Source organism: Ailuropoda melanoleuca, chromosome 1, assembly GCF_002007445.2.
Source record: "Ailuropoda melanoleuca isolate Jingjing chromosome 1, ASM200744v2, whole genome shotgun sequence".
Classification (NCBI taxonomy): Eukaryota; Metazoa; Chordata; class Mammalia; order Carnivora; family Ursidae; genus Ailuropoda; species Ailuropoda melanoleuca.
The window spans coordinates 163902379-163917814 of record NC_048218.1 but is presented as its reverse complement, the minus strand read 5'-3'; the positions used below and the strand labels follow the sequence as shown (position 1 = coordinate 163917814).

Below are 15436 nucleotides of genomic sequence, written 5' to 3'. Positions count from 1 at the left end.
GCAAATGGCTCGCCCGTCTCAGCCGCCTGCCTCCGCTCTGGCGGGCTGCGGGCGGAGGCCCCGGGAGCGGCCGCAGTCGCCGCCCGACCTGACGAACGGCCCGCGGCGGGGCCGGCTCCTCCTCCCGCGCACCCGCGCCGCCGGGAGCCGGGACCTGGGACCCCCGCCCGACGCCGGCTCCGAGGGCCGCAGGGGAGGCCGGTTTGGGAAGAGAAACGGGGGTGGGGGCGGCTGAGAACTGATGATCTACTAAGATGTGTTCGTGAGTGTTAAGCAAATGCCCTGGCTCTTAACTGTCATCTAATTAATGTATAGCAATGCCGGGAAAACAGTACTCGGTGGATGGGATTCGTAACCTTGAATCCTGATGGAAGAGGGTGGACCCCACTGGTCCCCGACCGCCCTGCCTGGTGATTAATGGGGACGAAGGTATCCCGAATGCCCCATTTGCGGCAACTGAGCAAGCAGGGAAGGGAGTGTGCGGCTCCCTGCTCCCCAGGCCTTAGGGTGCACCTGCCACCAGGACGATGCCGCATCACTGTGCGGAACCTCTCTCCCAATCCAAATGGGAATAGAGGCAAATCTTGGACAGAAGGAAAAACAGTCCTTACAGAGCCTCCCTCCCTCCTTTGGTATATAGAACGAGAGGAGAACTCCCTCCCTAGCAAGAAGTCACCTCCTGCCTTGTGACAGTTCCAGTTATTACATGTGGACTTCTTGTGAGCTTCTCTGGGGCAGGAGCTAGGTCCTTTTCATTGATAACGTCAACAATAGTAAACATCTGCTGAGGACTTATTCTGCGCAAAACATTATGCCTACTCCTTTACCTAAATTACTTTATTTTTGCCACAACAACCCTACTGCTCTCCTGAAAACGAGGCTTATGGAAGCCTTAGAAGGGGCCCAGGGTAACCCAGCAGGAAGGGGTGGAGCAGGGATGGGAAAGTAGGCCTGCTCCCTCCAGAGCCTGTGTTCTCAATCATTCTGCAATATTCATTTTACGTGCCTTTCCTGCAGCTGGCACTGCTGTTCTGCACCCCCTTCCTTCAACTCCCCAACCCCTCCAAGACAGTCTTCTCCCTTATGGCCCAGGAGTAAATCCCAAATCTGTTACAATCAACCCCTTCTTTTGTCACGGGCTTGGTTCAGAAAAGAACATGTGCCCAGTCCTGGCCAATGTCATGGGAGGGGACATCTGCTGGGGGGTTCTGGGAAGTGCTTCCTTGCTCCGAAAAAGGGACACACAGAAGCGATTCCCATTTCTTCTGCCGGATGATATCTTGGTGCTGTGTATAGTTTGACGGTGTCTACCTCCTGGTAGTCATGGAGTAGCCAGGCAGCAAAACTACTTTCTGTGGAGAGAGATTTGCAAGTATCAGTGGTGTGGGCAGGCCGAGTCCAAAGACCCAGAGGGAGGGTCCCACAGGACCAGCCAAGAGGGTCCCCAGCTTCATACATGATAGAAATCAAACGCAAGCCAGAGAGAGTGAAAGCAGTTTATTGAAGAGCCTGAGTGACAGAGGGTAGCTGACAGGGTGTCTGGGAGACTCAGGAAGGAAAGAAGAGTGAGTCTCGTCATCACTTGGGGTGAGGGGTTTATACTGGAAAGGGGTCCAGGCCACGTGTTTCTTTAAGAATCGAGGACAGGGTCCAATCAAAGGCTGGTGTCATGTGAGCAACAGGTATTATTTCATAAACTACTGAAGGTAGGGGTGTTGATGCCAGCGTCAGCTGAGGTTTGTTTGAAGCGAATGTCTGGGAACGTGCTAGGGATCCGGCTCTTCTGTGTTTTGAAGCCTAGGACAAAACTCAGAGAATAATTAACGGTCTTGCTTCCCCCTTGAAATGGGAACAAAGCTTCTTTGGTTTATTCAGAGGCAAAATATGGAACATGAGTAAGTAGGTCCTAGCAGAAAACCAGTAGAGAGGGAGCCGTTCTAAAATGGAGTCCCTTCAGCTTCCCGGCCTCCTCAGTACACTTAGTAAGAGAGCTAAAGTTTAGGAAAGTCTCATTCTATTCCCATCTCTACAGGCAGTGAAATCATGCTGCCTCATGTTTATTCAGGGTTATGTTTCAGCTAAATCCTTTTTGGAACAAGAGAAAATATGAAGAAGTAAACAAATGAAAAACCCCAGAAATTTGGTCATGTCTCTTCCCTGTTCTCTTTCTCTTTCTTCATCAATAAAATGACTGAAGAGGGTCTACTCCAGTAGACCAATTATTGGCTAATTCCACTTAAAGTGGAACCTCACATTTCCAACTCCTCTTCCTGGGCACTCACCTCCAACCTCATTCAGCCTCAAGGCTCTACGCAGCTTTTCCCCAACTCCTTTTGCCTTTAAGACAGTCCTTTGCTTATACAAGCAAGGCATCTCTTCCCTCCCAGAGCATCAGACCTCCATCTAAGTGTCCTGCACACACACATGCAGGTGTTTGAGCTTTGAAATGTTCTCTGCTGGCCCTCAAGAAGTCTCTTTAGAGAATTTGTATCTGGTTTTGGACATTTTCAAAAACAAAGGCTACTTAAGCAGTCACTTAGTAGTTTCCTTTGGCAGCTGCTTTAAAACATAGAAGATAAATTAGAATGGAAAGTTGATTTTTATTGTTTCTGTTTCATTAAAACCTTGCACACTTTTCATTAAAATATGCAAAAAAATATACAAAATACATTCTATAACAATCCATCCAGAATTAATATGGCGACTGGCTCCAATATCTCTCATATTTCCCTCCGCTGAGGAAAAGAAGCCCTGACTCATTAGCAAGACATTCAAGACGTGCCACCGTCTGTACCCAACCAGCTCTAGCCTTATCTGTCTACCATCGCCCATACCGTCTAGAATGCCCTTGAACCCCATCTCCAACTATTCGAATACCACTGCTCTTTCCAGGTCCAGATTAAATACCACCTCTTCCAAAAAATCCTCTCCCATTCCTTTTATTTAGTGAGGAATTTTGTTACCTAGTGTTTGTTCTCAGTAATATTTAGCATGTGTCTTGAGTGTATTGACACCCAGGATTCTTAAAATAATGCGCGTGCCCAAATAGCGTAGGCCTAATATTATTGTGCAAGCAAATCAAATAGGTTATAAACACTGTCAGCAGAATGTATAAACCTCACTCCCAACTTAAGGATGGTCTCATATGTGATGAAATAAAGTTTCTTGGACCTCTTGTTTTCATTAGGATGACTTTGATGTAAGTAATAGAAAACCTGTCCCTACTAGTTCAAGCAACAAGGAAAATGTACTCTCTCATGTAGGAAGTCTCAAGGGGGCAGGTGCCGAGGCTGACTAATTCAGTGGCTCCATAATGTTTAGTGTTGTCAGGGACCCAAGCCATCCTCAGCTTGTTGACCTTGTTCTTAGCTAGTTCTCCTCAAGGTCTCAAAATGGCTACTGTAGTTCCAGGCATCACCTCAAGATACGCTAAAGACCAGCCAAAAAAGTGGGACTGTTCTTACCTTTAATTTCTTCTGAAGAGTAGGAAACTTATACCAGAAAATCATCTCAGAAGATTATTAGACAGAATTGGATCCCATGCCTATCTCTAAACTTTTACTGGCAAGAGAGATGAGATTATCATCACTGATGACTAACCAGGATTTATCCCTGAGTTATATTGGGGGTGGGGTGGTGAGAGGCAGGGGATAGGACAGGAATATCAAAACAAAAGTAAATTTTAGCTAGTCTCCCTGAAAGCTTATTGGCTTTAAAAAAAAAAACTATTTTTCTCAAGATTCTGAACAGGGGTGATTCCCAAGGAAGAAGGGAGGATTGGTGGGTAGGCAACTGAAATTATCTCTTTCATGCAACTTATGAGGGTTTATTTGAAAGTCAGAAATAGTCACATTTAGATTATTCTTATAGCTGTTCTTTCTGCAAAATATGTGTTCAAAATGGTGTGTGTTAGTTTAGTCAGTAGCAAATTGATTGGCTAATTCCACTGATAATTCTCTTAGTGGGTGGTGAAATCATGTTTGCTCTTTTGCTTTGTTTTTCATTAAATAACTAGCCGTGTTATAAACTCCACATAGGGGTTTGCCGTTTATAACATTAATGCTTGACTGTATTAAGCCATTTCTGCCCTAAATTCTTTAGGCTGTAGACATCTGAGAATTAAGGTCAGGAGGATAGCAAATAATTCCTTTGGTTTTGCAAATAATTTGATAAGTGGATTATTCACCATCGGACTATTACCCTTTGGAAAACCTGTAAATCACAGAAGCTTTTGAGGATAGCATTATTAAATAAGCATCCCCCCTTTTAATCAGGGCAAGTAGGAAATTGCAACGTAACATTCTTTGTTTTATAAAGTCACTTCCTTGCCCTAAATAGGCCTTCCAATCCTTTTTTTAACTTTCATATGTGTGAGGCAAGAAATTCTTTAGTGACAGCCATAGTTAGATTCCTATCATTTACTAAAATAATACATGGACTTCCTTTTATGATGATATCTTCCATCTTCTAATAAATGTATAACTGCCTCTATAACAATACCCAGTCAGATGATGAATGTTCGTGTAATAATACTACCCCTCTCCCCCATTTTTTTTTTTCCAAGAAGCTCGTGGAACTGCTTGCACAAAATCGGATGTATTTCAGCATCAACTCCGTGACTCGTAGACCGTAAGAGTCGGAATCACAGCCCTCTAATCTGGTAAGTGAAGAAAGTGAGGCCCTAGAGTTCAAAGAACTTTCTGGAAGTTGCCAGGCCAGTCAGTGGCAGAGTAGGATCTCATCATTTTGTTTTCTGGTTGACTATCCTCTACACCACTCCATGCCATTAATGATTCATGTTAAGGACAGAACTAACTCTAACCAGGTTATCAAGTCAAAGACCTGGATAAGTGTAAGTTCTGAGGTACCTGGGCAGTTCCATGGGTTAAGCCTCTGACTCCTGATTTCGGTTCAGGTCATGATCTGATCTCAGGGTCCAGGGATCAAGCTCCACACCGGGCTCTGCACTCAGTGGGGAGTCTGCTTCCTCCTCCCTCTCCCTCTGCCCCTCCCTCCCCACTCCTCAAACCTCTTCCCATGCCCCAAATAAATAAATCTTGAAGGGAAGAGTAGGTGGGACCCCCTCAGCCACGTCCCCGCAGGGGCAGGGTCTGGGTTATATCCTCCAGGTGTACTTTCACCCCCCAGCCTGGTACTGCGGACATCCCCACCCACAGGTACCCACAGTCTCCTCAAGTGCCTGTTTCATTACATGTCCCAGCAGCCCAGGCAAACCCAGGGCGCAAGGAACGTCCTTGACAAGGGGCTTCTCTCCTCTCCTTCCTCTCAGCGTGAGAAGAAAGGGACAAACAGCAGAGCACAGATGTAATGCGTTTTTGGCCATCATAGTACCATCACGGTGAATTTAAAGCCAAATTTTAAGAATAGAATCTTTCAGTTCGGTCATAAAAGTGGGTGTTTACTTCTCCATGTTAGTTGAATTTCCCCCCTTCGATAATTTGGGTTTAGAAACCCCGGGCCTATATTTTTTCATTATAGAATTATTCCATTCGTGGCATTCACTCAAACCCACAACTCATTGGTTCGAATGGTACATTTCTAAACAGCAGAAAGGAAAATGTGCTCCAATTCACTAGTACGTTTAAACAATCAAAGCACAACTAAGAAAATGAAGCCTAATTTCTCCCCTTCATCTCTTGCTTCCTCTTCTTCTTTGACCAACAATTGCTATAATCCACACTAATGAGGTAGACTGTGTTAAGAATTTTCTTCACTTAACATTTCTCATTATTAATAAATTTTACACTGACAACTATAAAGTGAACACTTTGGATTTATGCACCTAACCTAATTACATATGCTGCATGTATGCATTTCATTATTTACTTGACAGATTCATTCCTTGATATCATAAATAATTAAACAAGAATCAAATATTAACAATCAGATACATGTTAATTCTCCTCAAATCTGTAGAAACAAACTATATTTTTATCTTCAGTTCAACAAGCACTGATTAAAATTTCTTCATTAGGCAAATTTCATAAGCAAAGTTCTTGATCTACTTTTCTTACTTTCACTGAAAATTAAACCTGGAACAAATTATTCCAGGATTACTTCATGGGGGAAAAAAATGAATATAACAGTGTTTCTAACAAGCCATTGGATTCGTAATCTTTCTGGAGCATGGCTGTATCTTATATATGAAACATTAATCTGTGTGTTTGTTAGGCATTTTCAAATATGGGTTTTTGTTTTTTTGGGTTTTTTTTAGATTTTATTTATTTATTTGACAGAGATAGAGACAGCCAGCGAGAGAGGGAACACAAGCATGGGGAGTGAGAGAGGAAAAAGCAGGCTTCCAGCAGAGGAGCCTGATGTGGGGCTCGATCCCGGAACGCCGGGATCGTGTCCTGAGCCAAAGGCAGCCGCTTAACGACTCCTCCAGGCGCCCCTCCTCCAGGCGCCCCTCAAATATGGGTTTTATTATGAGCCAGGAGACAGCACCATATTGGTTACTGGTAGTATATTAGCAAAACTTCTTGTCTTGTGAGATGATGGTTTTAACCAAACAATAATTTATAATTTGTATAAAGAATAATATCCAGCCATTATGGATAATGGTAGAACTAAATTTATTGGGGCTGAATATTTACCCTGAGGTCACAGTAGAGCTGTTGCTTTTTCTGCTTTAATGAGCTGGGTTTAAAATTTTTTTTATTCAAGTATATCAACATCTTCATTGATCAAACTATTCTCACATTTTATCAAATTTGCTTTGGTAGAGCATACCATACAATTTCATCATTTAAAAAATATTAAAGATTCATAGATAGCCACATTATTCATAATACAAGATTAATGCCAGGCTGACAGGTTTTTGTAAAGATCTGACTCTTTTTTTCTAAGTGCATATACCATATCTATGCGAAATGTACGTCTGATGTTGCATATTGATTACTCCCTTCTCTTCTCTTCTAATGCTAAAGAGAGAATATTATGGAATGATTGTCAGGGTTAGTGTGTCTCTGACCTACACATGTACTATTAATAATTTATGAGCTGATTGGAAATACAGCACCAAGAAACCAACTGAGGACCACTGCCACTGCCTGGAATGACATACACCCGGGGTTGACAGCATGTGCACCCAGATTTTGAGGTTCCGTTAAAATACACAAAGAGACACAAATGCTCCAAGTGCCAGAGCTAACCAAATGGAAGGAAGCCATGCTTCTTTGTTAGGAATTTCAAGTAGCTACATTTATCTCGTTTCATCCCATCCTTTTTATGACATTAGATTTCCTCTTTAAATTATTTAATTAGATTGTCAAGTGAGCTCATAGCGTCTAAAAACATTAGAGAATCTAAATTCAAGGAATATAGAGGTATATAAAGCAAAAAGCTCAGGGCTTTCTTATTTCCCCCCATGCTTTCACACCCAGAGGTTGTCTGATGAGTATCCTTCCAGACTGCTCTCTGCTCATCTCAAGATAGAGGAGATGGGGAGGAAGAGTTCCCCCTACCTTCCACAATGGTATCACACTACATACTGTGCTGCGATTTGCTTTATTCACTCAACAGTCTATCAAAGACAAGCCCTGTATCAGCACACACATTGGTAGCTCAGATTTTAAACAACAGTATGACGCTCCATTTTATAGAGGCGCTACAGTCCACTTATCCCCTCCCTCATTAACAGATTGTTATGCTGTCTCCGATTTTTCACAATTAAAAAAACAGCGCCACATACGCTGAACGTACATGCTTATGCACTTGCTCAACTATTTCACTAAGAGAGAGCACCAGAAGTGGAGTGGCTGGGTCAGTAACTGATTTTTAAAATCTTCTTGATCCAGAGTGCCTGGCCAGCTCAGTCAGCAGAGCATGTGACTCTTGATCTCAGAGTCATGAGTTCGAGCCTTGCATTGGGCGTCGAGCTTACTTAAAAAAAAATAAAACTAAAGTCTCCTTAATCCATTAATTAGGCAAGGATAAATAAATATTCCTATTTAGGATTTAGCTATGACAACACTGCATTAATAGGTTTGCACATAACATTTAAGTACATTTTCTTACAAGTGTAGTTTTAAAATTGAATGATATTAAGTAATTTAGGAAAAGATCATCTGAAGTTTTACTTACATTAATTTCATGTGTGGGTAGCTTTATGCCAAAAGCAAACTAAAGTCTACGTTTTCCTCATGTTTTAGCAATAAGTCATCAAGCCACACGTCTGTCTATATTATTTTTAATATCAACCCCCAAAGCAGCCAGTCTTCATTTTAGCAATGTTACATATAACGAACACTTAAAATGTGTTTATGGAGATCGACAACTGTTAAACTACTGAACATTTTTAAAAATATATCCAAAGGATTTTATATGTAAAAACATTTCCTCCACGAAATCTAATTAAAAAGAGTATTGTTATGTTTATTTGAAACCATCACAAGTTAAGTATATTTGTAAAATGCTCTGCTTTCCCCCTCAACTGTTTGAAGCTTTCTACAAACAGTGTAATGGGTACCTAGTGTGTCTGTCAAGTTCCATTAAATGAAGCAGAATAGGCTTTCAGAAAAGATGCCTTGCATCCGATGACAGGCACTTCCTATCTGCTAGGATTCATAAAAATTGGAACATTGATCATTTCATGTAGAGATTTTCTTTCACAAGAAGATAAAGGGAAACCTTGTTATGCCAAATGACTTACTAGTCAAAAGTATCCAGGACACCGAAACCTGGAAACTAGTTAATGGTTTGTAACAAGTCAGAAATAAAGATGTTCAACCAAGAAAATGACATTAAGCAGCACTGGCTACAAGAGAAAAGAGCAGCCTGTCAGAATCATGCAAGGGCTGTGGTGACAGGTAGACAATAAAATGGGATGACACCCGTTCCTCTCACTGGGGGTGTTTTCAACAGCTTTCTCTTGAGAGTTTCCATGCACTTCCTCTGCAGGAGACCTTCTCTCTAAAAATGGCAGCGGACCCCTTGGAGGTCTTATTAAAATTCTCCTTCTGTGTTATAAAGTACATTGTATAAGGCAGATGGCTGTACCTGAACAGTTAATTCTTCATCGCGTAAAGGAAAGTGGGGACAACGGTCATTCCAGTAAGGCAGCGCCTCGGCTGACGTATCCCAGCAATACTGCGCGGTAGGCATCATGAAACAGGAAATGAGTCAGGGGGAGAATCAGTCCACAGCACCACCTAAAATGGCAGACAGCACGAATCCAAAGAGAAGCAATATGGTACATAATTAATATTTCATACTCAGATTGGTAGCCATTATATCTGCAAATGAAGTCCACATAGTAGCTTAAATCTCCACAGTGTATGGTCCAACAGCACCATTAGGATGAACACTGTTTTCATGTTTAAGAGAAATTTTCTTTCATTTACTCTCACCACAAAACTGCAGTGGTAAGAGTATACCTCTACTTACCTCATTCCGGGCTACGAAGGCTATGTTATCATAGAACAGAAAGAAGCAAAGCGCCCAGATAGTGCCCAATGAGTTCTTTCATACCAGCGATGTCAAGGAATGAATCTGCCTGATCTACAATAATACCATCAGTGTTTTTTACTTAACACCGTTCTACTGTAAAGTTCTATCATTTCACATATGTCTACTTAAAATGTTATACCACTGAACTAATTTCCAATAGAGTAATAGCTATTAGAACAGTTTTCTAAACCATTTCTCTTTTTAAAATTCTATTCCCAACATATTTTAAGCTGTATGACAAAATAAACATTTCTTTGAAGATTTTTTATTTATTTATTTGACAGAGAGAGAGACAGCCAGTGAGAGAGGGAACACAGCAGGCGGAGTAGGAGAGGAAGAAGCAGGCTCATAGCGGAGGAGCCTGAAGTGGGGCTCGATCCCATAACGCCGGGATCACGCCCTGAGCCGAAGGCAGACGCTTAACCGCCGTGCCACCCAGGCACCCCAAAATAAACATTTCATAACCCTCTTCAGCTAAGGTTTTTTCCTACTAATGTCATTTCAGCTAGTGGGAGGTCTGTGTTTCCACACTGCAGCTCTACATCTGAAATTATTTCTATAGATTAGCTGTCCCTTAGTGAGCTATGAAAGACAAAATCTTAGTGTCTTTAACCCTGTCTTATTTGACAGCAAGCACATATCTACATGAAATAAAAAGCAAATGTTTGTTCTTTTCATACAGCTGTCAGCGCAAACTTGGGTCATTTAGAAACCCGCTCACACAAACAGAATTGGTGTTTAATACATGACGTATGATAAAAGGTCAACGATAGGTAAAATCAAAGATTATTTAAAAAGAAGTCAAGAGTTGGCACACATTTTTGGAACAGAAGGTGATCGTGTTATGCCATAAATCATATAGTCCATTGACAATGAGAACTTCTTGTGTATTCGTTTGATTGTTTGTTTAAAAAAACATGGGCTTAATTTTAGTTGCTTGCCTACCAGAGTACCAACTTCCGGTCCACTCGCAGGGACAGGTATAAGAAAATGTTGTTTGTTACCCTGAAATATTTCCAATTAAAGTTGCTTTTCAGCTCTTTCCTCCAGGGGACTTTCTAATAGCTAATGGGAACATTCTGAAGTCAGGCAAGCTGAGTGTTCCTGCTATTACAGCCACCTAATCGGGGCCCCCAAGGCACACCACCTCCGGTTACCCAACAATGTCTCACTTCTGCTTTAAGAAGCTGGCGGCTCCTGAGTAGGCGGGAGCAGTGACTGACCAAAAGATGGTTTCCGAGGTAAATTTACTTTCCTCCTGCCTCCAGGATTTGCCCTATCTTGGGGACAAACTTCACCTGCCTCTAGACCCACGCTGTTCTGAAGCCCCAAGGACAGAACTTGTTCTGCTTTCTGTGGACAGCGTCCCATCTGCTGAACACACATTTTAATAAGTAAACTCTATTTCAAAGGAAATACCTATTGGTATTAACAAGAAAATAGCATCTCTACAAGATTCTCTGAAAGGAAATCCTGTCAATGCCACTCATTCTACCTTCAAAGACAAGTCCCTGTAATTACTTTCTCCTCTTCGTTTCCTTGTCTGGATAAAGCAACAAGATCAAGAGAGCCTATCCATTTTCCCCAGATACCTTCCAAAATGTGCGTCTGCTTTGCAGGCTGGGATCAGAAATTTCATTATCTGTATTTGTATTAGTAATTCACTGCACAAAGAGAACAGGGGGCAGAGGAGGAGAGCAAGCATGGAAGCAAACATCAGACAGACAATTGTATATATGCAAATGCTTGCAAATTTCTGCCAGCATCTCCATATCTATAACCAAGCAACATGGAAGCCTATTCATCCCTCATCTTCTTTGCTGCCAAATATGGTTGTGGTTTTGGAAGAAAATATTGAGAAAACGTTGAATTTTCAGCCACCGGGACTAAATCTAACTCAAAGCCTACTAGATAAAAGGCTAAATATAAAATGCACAAATATAATCAGTGATTTTCTAGAAAGACATGAGATATGCACCCTCCTGGCTACAGAGGGTGGGAAACAATATGCCCTGGGAGGGGGCAGGGGAAGGGAATGGTTGCATGCAGCTCTCCAGCCCAATTGACAGGGAACTGAAATGTTGCCTCTTGGCTTGGGGGTGTGTATTTGCATAAGCAGCCTCAGCAAGAAGGGGCATGGAAAACCCAATCAGGCATGATGAAGAAAATGCCCCAAATTCGAATTCGTAAATACAACCTACTCCGTTTCAAATGAGTATGCATGGTGATTGAAAAGTGACAGCAGGACTCATCATGTATTTTTTTTGTCTTGAAATCAATTAGTCCCAAATAATAATGGTTATAGAAATTTTCATGACCTTCTTTATTCCTATATGTTTATTCTACTCACTGCCAATCAGTAACATGCATTTCGCATGCATTAATTCCGCGCACCTTCACAATCACGCTCTGAGGTAGGATCGCTATTATACTCATTGCACGGATAAAGAACGCAAGGCTCAGATGTTCAGACATTTTCATCACTAATAAATGACAGGACTGGAACTCAAATTCTCATGATCTACTGAGCCCCAGGTACCACCACATTATGCTACCGAGCAACCTTACCAAAGAGAATTCTTTCCAAAGGTAATGGAAGCGGCCATTTTTTTTTCCTTTCAGCAACATTGGACCCTGCTGCCCACTCCTGCCTTCTTGAAACCCTCTACTTCCTTTATTCTGGAGAATTGTTCTTTATTGATCTGCCTTCTGCCTCATATACTTTCTCAGTCTCTTCCAAGACTTCCTCTTCCTTGGCCTTCTGTCCCCTTCTCGCTCTAATTAAGTTTATATTGTTGGGTAGGTGCAGAGAAGACAGATAAAAACAAATAGATAAGTAACATGGTTATAGGCAGTGGAGACAATAAAGCAGAGAAGAGGGATAGGGAAGGACAGGGTAAGGGAGTCCAGAGGAGATTGCAATTTTGGGGTCAAGGCAGGCCTCGCTGACCAGACATGTGTGCAGAGGTGACCTCTGTCGATCTCCTCTCAGACAATTTCCGAATTTCCATCTTTGACCTCTCTGCTGATTCCAAACCCACACTGGCACCTCCAAACGCACCATCTCTTCCAAGTCATCACCGCCACACTTGAATTCACCCTCCCCTCCACTTCCTCCTGCACCTCCTGCTAGCTCCCAGCTCTGATTAACAGCACCACCCTCCCCTTACATCACAAATACACAGTAAACAAATGTGTAAGGGACACCTTCGGAGCAAGTGCGCTATTCTAGGTGCTAAGAGAATGGGTTGATCGATAACAGCCATTTTCTTCTTAAGAGCAGTGTCTAGGGAAATCATATAGGGAAATGACTTAGGATTTAGAAACAGACCTGAGTTCAATTCCAACTCTTCCATTAATTAGCAGTAGTACTCCTATTAATGTTACAGGGATTAAAGGCAGCAATGCCAGGAAAGTGAGCCAGTGAGTAAAGGAATGAATAAATCGGTGAATGGAGTGCTTCCTGCAGGGCTTGAGGTGGGACGCATTTAAGAGATTTACGATGATGCCATCAAGACCCCATTTTCTTCTCTCTCACCTCTGTTCTCTTTCATGGGGCCTCATTCTCAGGCAGGCTCCCCTTACAGTGGCAAGATGGTGTCCCAGAGTTCCAGAGTTACACGCTCGCCCAGTCACTCCAGAGCATGAAAGAGAGTTTCTTTTCTCCATAACTGCACAAAAATCATTGGTTCTGTTAGAGTCATGTACCCATTCCCAAGCAATCACTTTGGGCACAGGAAAAGCCTTTGCTCTGATGGACCAGGCATGGAGGCTGAATCCGCTTCCCTGTGAACTAAGAGTGAAGAGTGGTGGCCCCTGAGGAAAAGCAAGACACTTGCAGGAAGGGAATGGACAGTGGACAGGTAGAACAGTGGATGCCCACTACCCTCGACTGGCACCCAGGTCATTCTGTTTTGCATTATGGTTAGATGCTTGCGTGCATATCTGCCCTCAGATGGAGCCCCTGAGAACAAGGACTATCTGTTATCCTCGTATCCCGGAGACCCAGGACAATCCTAGAATGTACTACAAGCTCCATAAATGTTTCTTGGCATGAATTGATTCATTAAACTAGTTTAAACCAGTTCTTTTGCTCATTTTAAGTTCTGTGGTGTCTTGTTCTTTTTATTACCAGAAGATACACAAGGCATTAAACACACATACACCTTTTAACACCTTACAAGACAGGGTTCCAACAGCAGAAGCAAAAAAAACATCTTCATAATTTACATATATATTGACTCTCCTCCAAAATCATTATCTCAGCTAATTTTACACAGGTGAGAAAAAAGCAAGATTCTGTGATGCCTTTCTAAGCCACTTCATTTTGCTGTTCTGTTTTTGTTCAGCAAATGTTGCATTTGCTAAAAATTCAAGAGCGTAAGGCTCACGATACCCTTTCACAGGGTTTCGGTATGCAGTTGCCATCACTTTGTTTTTACTGCAGTTTCGAAATGTCCTTAGTCTTCCTTGAGAGATTTCACGTCAGTCTCTGTGGCCTCTCTCAAGGACCCCCCTCCCGCCCCAAATCCTGTGACCTCAAGTGTGGCATTTTCTCCTCCACCCTGGGCACACAGCCGCCCCCAGACACTCTGCCCAGCCTTGCCTACAGCTAGATGTGGCCAGGTGACTGAGTTGTTACCAAGCGACGCAGTGATGTCTGCAACTTTCAGATAGCTTCTTAAAGGGGTTTGAGATTTGATTAAAAATAATACAGCAAAGGGGGAAGGCGTATTTGGAGGACGTAAATCTTACAAGTTCTACCACAGGAAGGTGACTTTGAGTGATGGGCATATGGGGGTATCTTATACTCCATTATTTTTACATGGGTGTGTGCTTGAGAATTTCTATTGACAAAAAAATCAAAATAAATTAAAATGCAATAAATTTATTAAATAAATTAAAAGGTGCTCTGCCCCGGTTGTTCTCGCCTTTCTATCTTATGAGCTAGACATAGGAGAGAATGGGGCAGTGTTGGAAAGCACTCAGTCAAGGATGGCAGGGCCACCCCGCCGGCCTGGTCCCTGAATGATTTCCTGGGGCAGGGCTTGCCTACCTGTGGTGGAGAGTTCCTGAAAGAGACATTGATTTCTCACTCATTGGAGCTCCTTGGCTCTCTTTATTACAATGACAGTGTTCTCTCCGTAACTGCAGCTCCTGGTTTACTTACCTTCGGCTTCAAAACAGACCCCTTTCCTCTAACATAGACAGTATAATTCACCTGCCCTCACCATCCTTTTACCTTTTCCTGGTTCTCTTCGGGGTCAGAAGAGTGGCACAATTCAATACATGTTGACTATGGCGACGTCTTTTGCTCCTCTGGGGGGCCGGCTGCACACGCTCCACGAGCACCTCGCCTGCGCTGAGACAGCCTTACATTAAATTGCTCACAACCCGCCTCACTGTCGAAACCCTCACAAAAACGTCGTGTTTGCATTTGGAGGCCTACCATTTACCACAGTGATGGACAAACTCGATTCAGAAAAGAACTAATGAATCATCGAACTTTACATCAGAAACCAGGGATGTACTGTATGGTGACTAACATAATATAATAAAAAAATTTAAAAAAAAAAAGAAAAGGACCATAAATTATTACAGCAAAACTTAGGAAGAAATGGTCATGTTGACAACATTTCAACTAGAAAAGAAAAGGTTCTGTTTTTGTTTTTTTGCAAATAAAATATGGTTGTATTCTTTTGTTTTTGTTTTTGTTTTTTTTCAAATAAAATATGGTTGTATTCTATGGGGCGCTTGGGTAGCTCAGTCGGTTAAGTGTCTGCCTTCAGCTCAGGTCATGATCCCAGGGTCCTGGGATGGAGTCCTGTGTAGGGCTCCCTGCTCTGTGGGGACCCTGCTTCTCCTCTGCTTCTTTTTTTTTTTTTTTAAAGATTTTATTTATTTATTTGACAGAGATAGAGACAGCCAGCGAGAGAGGGAACACAAGCAGGGGGAGTGGGAGAGG

General features: G+C 42.4%; 1 long non-coding RNA gene across 1 annotated transcript; it reads right to left on the bottom strand.

The window, feature by feature from the left end:
- Positions 1-1488: 1488 nt before the first annotated feature.
- On the bottom strand, positions 1489-15209 carry LOC117804049. The gene is made up of 3 exons (XR_004628238.1): positions 13010-15209; positions 9022-9173; positions 1489-1797 (listed from the first exon to the last, which is right to left on the bottom strand). It is a non-coding gene; the product is annotated as an uncharacterized LOC117804049 (long non-coding RNA).
- Between the last annotated feature and the right edge of the window lie 227 nt (positions 15210-15436).